The 8,522-nt window shown below is 35.6% G+C and overlaps 1 non-coding gene across 1 annotated transcript; it reads right to left on the bottom strand.

Moving 5' to 3' along the window:
• Nucleotides 1–6,747: 6,747 nt before the first annotated feature.
• TRNAS-AGA lies at nt 6,748–6,819 on the bottom strand. The gene has a single exon. It is a non-coding gene; the product is annotated as a tRNA-Ser (tRNA).
• Between the last annotated feature and the right edge of the window lie 1,703 nt (nt 6,820–8,522).

Genomic DNA, 8,522 nt, shown 5'->3' with positions numbered 1-8,522 from the left:
AATTGGGGAGCAAAATATTGTGACAAGAGTTAATCTAGATAAAATAAGAATAATGAAAAGAGACTGAATTTAAAAAGAAAAAGAAAGTAAAGTGGGATAGTTTTTAGGAAATACCAAAACTGATCATTTCCGATGATTGAGAAGGGAGAAACAGACATTGAGAAGAAATTGAATATATTTGCCCTCTGATAGCAGGAACCTACTTGATTTTATATAGCTTTCTGCACAGGCCTTTGCATAGATTAAGCACTGTTTTAATATTGATTGTTTAACCTTATATTGGAGAAGGAAAAGGCAACCCACTCCAGTATTCTTGTCTGGAGAATCCCAGGGACAGAAGAGCCTGGTGGGCTGCTGTCTATGGGGTCGCACAGAGTCTGACACGACTGAAGCGACTTAGTGGCAGCAGCAGCAGCAGCCTTATATAAACTGTGGTGGTGTCTGAAGATGCTAATTTTCTACATGATACATAAATAGTTGAAGAGAAAAAGGAGAAACCATAAGGCTGACCAAAGAAAGTAGGTCCAAGAAACAAGCACAGAGTAACACATTTTTATAAAACTGGGTTGCTGAGAACATATTTTAGATCTTTTGGTCATCTCAGGAAGTCACAGCTTCTCTTCAGATTAATGTATATGATCACAGATTTCTTTCTACAATTATAGCCATAACCAGACAAAGTGCACTCTAAATAAAATTCTGTGCCAAATTTCAACTAGTATCAAATGAGTTCTATGTTCTCTGACACACAGAGTATATATAATAAACTGGCAGTTCTTTAATTGAGAGAAGACTATAACTTAATTTTTATACCATCTCACTATAAAATTTTATCAATGCTGTTCCATTAGGAATGGATACAGGAGTAATGTTGTCTCCTAATATGTTATTTTATGTCAGCATCAGATTCACAAGTGGAACTAAAGGGTCTTAAGATGAAGCCTTTACTCTATAAGCTTAGCAATATTTGCAAAAAATTTGGAGCTTATTTCATGATAAGTCTAAAAAAAATTGTATGGCATTTGAATGAAGGCATTACATATCCCTGAAATCTAAAGTGGATAACATATATGGAGGGGTAATGATTTATCTGATTTAAAAAGTTAATGTCATTTTAATTTCCAGACATGTCAATCATTAGAGTATTAATGATTGGAATATAAATGATCTTAATCATATACTTTATACACAAAATAGGTATTTTATTTTAATTGTACTGTTGAATGGTGTTTGGCTGTATGGATCTTGGTCAAAAAACAGAATGTGTTTCATCTAGTGCTTTAGTATTTCTAGTAGATGAGACTATGTCATTAGGCACTACATATTGATTTTAATTAGAATAGGCACACCACCATTAATATGAGTTGTGATGCCACTAAGCCAGTTGTCAAGGGGGGATTAATTAATTAATTATAAATTAATTAATTGAGAGTGAATTAAATCAACCTAGCAAAATGAATATAGAACTCAGGGAGGAGGGTTAAACTCACAAAGCAGATTGAAAACCCAAGACAATCTAAATTTTTAATCAAGACAGAAGAAAATAAAGCAACTCATTACAAAAGAGTACCTGTTGTTTTTGAGAAAGGAAAGCAAAAGCAAAAAAAGCAATAAGTTAAATTTAAACATTTCCATTAAAAATAGGAAATGAAATTGTGGAAAATACTAAGATTTTGTCACTCCATGTTTTAGACCTAAAAAGATAAATTGTACTTAATAACACTCTTCACAGATTTAATCACATCATTTTCTGTTTATGGTTACAGAGGAAATTCACTCACATGCTTAAAAGGAAATAAATACATCAAATTGAAGAAAAAGTCTTTTAAAGGGAGAGTTGTGCCCTCTTTTTTAAATGAGTTTCCCTCTAGTTACTGGATTCCAATGTTTATGAAACTCAACGCTTCAGGGCTGAGCAACATAGATGTTTGGCTAACAATTGAAGGTTATATTTGAGAAAAAAAATTACATGTAAACAAATTTTATGACTTCAGTTATGAAAAATATACATTAAATAGACAAGCTGATAATATATTAAAATGAAAAGATTGTGTTAAAAATGATGCTTTTACTAAAAATGTGCTTAATATTTCTGTGCCTGCACACATACACACAAAGAAAAATAATCAGATTTCCTAAAGACCAATGAAAGATCATACGTCAATTACAACCTATTAGTTAGGATTGAGATAAATAGTCCAAAGTGAAAATTAAACTCAGATGTGTATGAGCCTCTGATTTCAAAAAAAAAAAGTATATATATATATATATATACACACATACATGTTCTAGATAGTCTATACTTGTAGACAATGCCTTTCTAGGGACAAGGCATTGGAAATGAATGCCAGGAAGAGAAAAACTATTTGCTCTTGCTATATCTGCCTGCAAACATAATGTTACTTCTGCTAAAACATAAGCAGAAACCATTAATAAGCAGTGCTAAACTTTATTAGATCTTTGTTAGACAATCAATAAACAGAGTGGCAAAATGTCAAATGGCAAGAAAAGAGCATGCCTCTTAGTGCCCTTAACAGGTTTAAGGATGGCAATCCACTCCAGTACTCTTGCCTGGAATATCCCATGGGTGGAAGTGCCTGGTGGGCTGCAGTCCATGGGGTTGCTAAGAGTCAGACACGACTGAGCAGTTTCACTTTCACTTTCACTTTGGTCAAAGGAACACACTGCATTACCCCACAGGTATCCCCAATTTAAACTTAAAAGCAGGGTATGATATGAACCTGCCTATAGTAACTGCCTATTGGTCTTCCCTGGTGGCTCAGATGGTAAAGAATCTGCCTGCACTGCAGGAGACCTGGGTTCAATCCTTGGGTCAGGAAGATGCCCTGGAGAAAAAAATGGCTACCCATTCCAATATTCGTGCCTAGAGAATTCCATGGACAAAGGAGCCTGATGGACTACAGTCCATAGGGTCACAAAGAGTCAGATACAGCTGAACAACTAACACTTTGACTTTTCATAATCACTAAATTTGTCTATAATCACAAAAAGGCAGTTGCAATTTGTCCTAGAATAGTTGACAGTGACTCTGTAGTACCTTCAAAAACGCACTGTAATTTCTCAAATATGAATTAGTTTGTTAATTTAATAACTGTTTATTGTGCATATATTATGATTCATACACTGTTCCAAGAGACTGGGATATATGTGTAATTTTTTCTTAAATATCTCTGCCCTTAAGAATTTTATATTCTAGCAAATTAACATAAAATATCAACAAAGGAAAAGCATAAAAAGCAACTAATGTATAATATATTAGAAATAAGTTGGTGAAAAAAAAGAAAAAGTAGATTAGAGTATGGGAATTTAGGATAAGGATTCAATTTTAAATTTGGTGATCACGGTATACTTCTTACCTCATTAAGAACATCAGACTTGGAATATTTTTATTCCATATAGAAGAGACAGCCCCCAAAAGTTCTGAAATGAATAAAAGGTTTTGAAATGATTACCTGATTACCTGCCTGGCATATTCGGGGAAACAAGGTGAATAAGAGTAGTAAAAACATCAAAGAGAATTTGAGGGGCCAGAATGTGTAGAGCTATCCCCAAGTAAAGATCAGAATGAATCTTTGTTCATTTCCAAGGCAAACCATTCATATCATAGTAATACAAGTCTATGACCCAACCAGTTGAAGAAGCTGAAGTTGAATGGTTCTATGAAGACCTACAAGACCTTCTAGAATTAACACCCCCAAAAAATGATGTCCTTTTCATTATTGGGGAATGGAATGCAAAAGTAGGAAGTTAAGAGATACCTGGAGGAATGGGCAAGTTTGGCTTTGGAGTACAAAATGAAGCAGGTCAAAGGCTAACAGAGTTTTGCAAAGAGAACGCACTGGTCATAACAAACACCCTCTTTCGAAAACACAAGAGAGGATTCTACACATGGGCATCACCAGATGGTCAATACCGAAATCAGATTGATTATATTCTTTGTAGCCAAATATGGAGAAGCTCTCTACAGTCAGCAAAAACAAAACCAAGAGCTGACTGTAGCTCAGATCATGAGCTCTTCATTGCCAAATTCAGACATAAATTGAAGAAAGGAGGGAAAACCACTAGACCATTCAGGCAGGATCTATATCAAATCCCTCATGATTATACAGTTGAGGTGACAAATAAATTCAAGGGATTAGATTTGAAAGATGGAGTACCTGAAGAAATATGGACGGAGGTTCGTGACATTGTATAGGAGGCAGATATCAAGACCATCCCCAAGAAAAAGAAATGCAAAACGCAAAATGATTGTTTGAGGAGGGCTTACCAATAGGTGAGAAAAGAAGAGAAGCTAAAGCAAAGGAGAAAAGGAAAGATATACCGATTTGAATGCAGAATTCCAAAGAATAGTAAGGAGAGATAAGAAAGCCTTCTTCAGTGATCAGTGCAAAGAAATAGAGGAAAACAACAGAATGGGAAAGACTAGAGAGCTCTTCAAGAAAATTAGACATACCAAGGGAACATTTCATGCAAAGCTGGTCACAATAAAGGACAGAAAATGTATGGCCCTAACAGAAGCAGAAGATATCAGGAAGAGGTGGCAAGAATACACAGAAGAACTGTACAAAAAAATTTCATGACCCAGATAACCACAATGGTGTGATCACTGACCTAGAGCCAGACATCCTGGAATGCAAAGTCAAGTGGGCCTTGGGAAGCATCACTATGAACAAACCTAGTAGAGGTGATGGAATTCCAGTTGAGCTATTTCAAATCCTAAAAGATGGTGTGTGAAAGTGCTATACTCCATATGCCAGCAAATTTGGAAAACTCCAGGCCACAGTACTGAAAAAGGTCAGTTTTCATTCCAGTCCCTAAGAAAGGCAATGCCAAAGAATTGTGTGAGATGAGTATCTCACACACTAGCAAGGTGATGTTCAAAATTCTCCAAGTCAGGCCTCAACAGTACATGAGCCATGAACATTCTGATGTTCAAGCTAGATTTAGAAAATGCAGAGTAACCAGAGATCAAATTGCCAACATCCATTGATCATAGAAAAAGCAAGAGAGTTCCATAAAAACATCTACTTCTGCTTTATTGACTATGCCAAAGCCTTTGACTGTGTGGATCACAAAAATGTGTGAACCATTCTTAAAGAGATGAGAATACCTGACCACCTTACCAGCCTGCTGAGAAATCTGTATGCAGATCAAGAAGCAACAGTTAGAACTGGACATGGAACAAAAGACTGGTTCCAAATCAGGAAAGGAGTACTTCAAGGCTGTATATTGTCACCTTGTTTATTTAACTTATATGCAGAATACATCACGGGAAATGACGGGGTTGATGAAGCACAAGCTAGAATCAAGATCGCCAGGAGAAATGTCAATAACCTCAGATACTCAGATGACACCACCCTTATGGTAGAAAGTGAAGAAGAACTAAAGAAATTCTTGATAAAAAATGAAAGTGGAGAGTGAAAAAGTTGGCTTAAAACTCAACATTCAGAAAACTAAGATCATGGCATCTAGTCCCATCACTTTGTGGCAAATAGATGGGGAAACAATGGAAACAGTCACAGACTTTTTTGGGGGCTCTAAAATGCTGCAGATGGTAACTGCAGCCATGAAATTAAAAGTCACTTGCTCCTTGGAAGAAAGCTATGACCAACTTAGACAGCATATTAAAACACAGAGACATTACTTTGCCAACAAATGTCATCTAATCAAAGCTATGGTTTTTCCAGTATTCAAGTGTGGATGTGAGATTGGACTATAAAGAAAGCTGAGTGCCGAAGGACTGATGCTTTTGAATTCCTGTGTTGGAGAGGATTCTTGAGAGTCCCTTAGACAGCTAGGAGATCCAACTAGTCCATCCTAAAGGAAATAAGTCTTGAATATTCATTGGAAGAACTGATGCTGAAGCTGAAACTCTAATACTTTGGCCACCTCACGTGAAGAGCTGACTCACTGGAAAAGACCCTAACACTAGGAAAGAATGAAGGTTGGAGAAGAAGGGGATGACAGGATGAGATCATTGGATGGCATCACCAACTCAATGGACATGAGTTTGAGCAAGCTCCGGGAGTTGGTGATGCACAGGGAAGTCTGGCGTTCTGCAGTCCATGGGCTCGCAAACAGTCTGACATGACTGAGCAACTGAACTGAACACTTGAATAAAACAGAGAACCATTATATGATTTGGGCGAAGAGAGCTAATGGGATGTTCCATTTCAAAAGGATCACCATGGCTGCTCTGCTGATGATAAGGGGCAAGGGTAGACACAGAGAGATGAGTTAAGAGGAGACTGTGATAGTCCAGAAGAGAAACCATGAAGGCTTACAGCAGGGTGGTATCAGTAGAGGCCGTAAAAATTGATCCAATGATTCTATTCTAAATATATTTAAGTGGTAATGCCAACAGGATTTGCTAATATAGTGAATATGGGGTATGAAAGAGAGAGGAAATAAAAAGGATGATACCATGACACCAAGGTGTTTGACCTGAACACTGGGGAGGATGCCATTGCCTTCAACAGGGAGAGGACAAACTAAGACAGAGCAAGTTTCAGAGAAAATATATGATTTGGGCAGGCTGAGTTTGAGTTAATAGATATCTATAAAGAAATATATATATATATATATATTGAAAAGTGAAAGCGAAGTCACTCAGTCGTGTCCAACTCTTTGCGACCTCATGGACTGTAGCCTACCAGGCTCCTCCCTCCATGAGATTCGCCAGGCCAGAGTACTGGAGTGGGTTGCCATTTCCTTTTCCAGGGGATCTTCCCAATCCAGGGATCGAACCTGGGTCTCCTGCATTCTAGGCAGACGCTTTAACCTCTGAGCCACCAGGGAAGCCCATATATATAATAGGTATCTATAAAAACTAGATACCATATGAAACAATGGTGAAAATCATATTTTATGCCTTGATTCTGGATATCACCATAGGATTGAGTGTTGACAGAGAATTGGAAAGGATCAAGGACTAAATACTGGATCACACCAGCATCCTACTCCTTGAAAAAAAGAAGAGGGATCAACAAAAAGGACAAATGGATTGATAAATGAGGTAGGAGGAAAACTGAAAGAGTATGAGGTCCTAGAAGTCAAGTGAAGAATGTGTCTTCAGGAAGAAGGAATGATCAACTAAGTTGATATTGAGTTGTGATCAGGTAGAGTAGATTTATAAAATATGGAACTCACTCATTAGAAGTAAAGATCAATTTCAAAGAGATCATTTCATAGCAAAATTTTATATGATTATGAGCTCTAGAGTTAAGGATTTAAATCCCTACTCTAATTGACCATCTTCAGCTGGTTGCTCTATGATTTCTGAAGCTGGTTTCCTAGATATCTACCTCCCAGACTTTCTGTAAAATTCAGTGAAATAATTTGTATTGAATCACCAGTTAGATGTTTGTGAAGTAATAGGTTCTTATCACTTTAAATATAACATGTAATATAAATAATACAACTATCAACAAGCTCAAATATTTTATTATATAATTGTTATATTGTTATAGTCATTACATGACTTTTGTTATTGCCATATTACTCACAATTAACTTATTCATTTGTTACATCAATTATGTAATAAATATCTTTAACACTTTACTCTGACAAGTATTGGCACCCAAGGAGACAAAGATGCACAAAACATGGAACTTATCACTCCTATAATTAAAGTATACCAATCTCTGCAATGTATACTTGACAGAGTTTATTTCTTCATTTCATGTGTGGAATTTGGGCAGTAGCTCTATCATAAATAAGTCATTCAAGCTCTCTGACCCTCAGAAAAATGGGGATACATTTTATCTATTTGCAAGGTGATTGGAAAGATCAACAAAGATAAAGTAAATATTCTAGCATCTATTACTGGATAGACATTCACTGTATAGGTCATATTAGTACTGTAAATTCTGTACATTCTGTCAAAGAGAATATAGACTATCTCGACATGAATAACTCATGGTTTTCACTTTTATTGAAAATTGACATTTTTAAGATAATATAAACTGGCACCTTGATAAACAGTATTTTATTTGTTTATAATTACTTATATTCTATCTCAAAATATTTAAGGTAGTTCATGTAAAGTGATAAAAATATAAAATCAAGAATGTCGACATGCTGAACATATCTGTTATCATGACTATTTAATATTTTATTGTGCCTTTCGAATTTAATTCCAAGTTTCCTGGAAGTCAAAACTAAATGGAAATATCAGTTAAACAATTCTAGTTATCAACAGAGAAGAAGATTCCAGAGTCTCATAAAAAGAACATTTACTTAGCATTGAACTCAAAAGATATATCTTAGTAGAAACTTCATAGAGGATATATGGAGTGATACAGATTATAATCTTAATTGTTTTTGTAACAAATTTAGTATGAATTTTACAGAGATGTCTCTTGCAATATCTTTTGATTAAAAACTAAGTTCTAATGTAAAAAATAATTGGGTAATAATTCTGCAAAAAGTTGAACACCATCCAAATATGTAATAATCAGGCTGTATGATAATCTAAAAATGCAAAAATGCTCTCCAATTTC

Source organism: Bison bison, unplaced genomic scaffold (genome assembly GCF_000754665.1).
Source record: "Bison bison bison isolate TAMUID 2011002044 unplaced genomic scaffold, Bison_UMD1.0 scf7180017864197, whole genome shotgun sequence".
Classification (NCBI taxonomy): Eukaryota; Metazoa; Chordata; class Mammalia; order Artiodactyla; family Bovidae; genus Bison; species Bison bison.
This window is presented reverse-complemented; position numbering and strand designations above follow the sequence as displayed.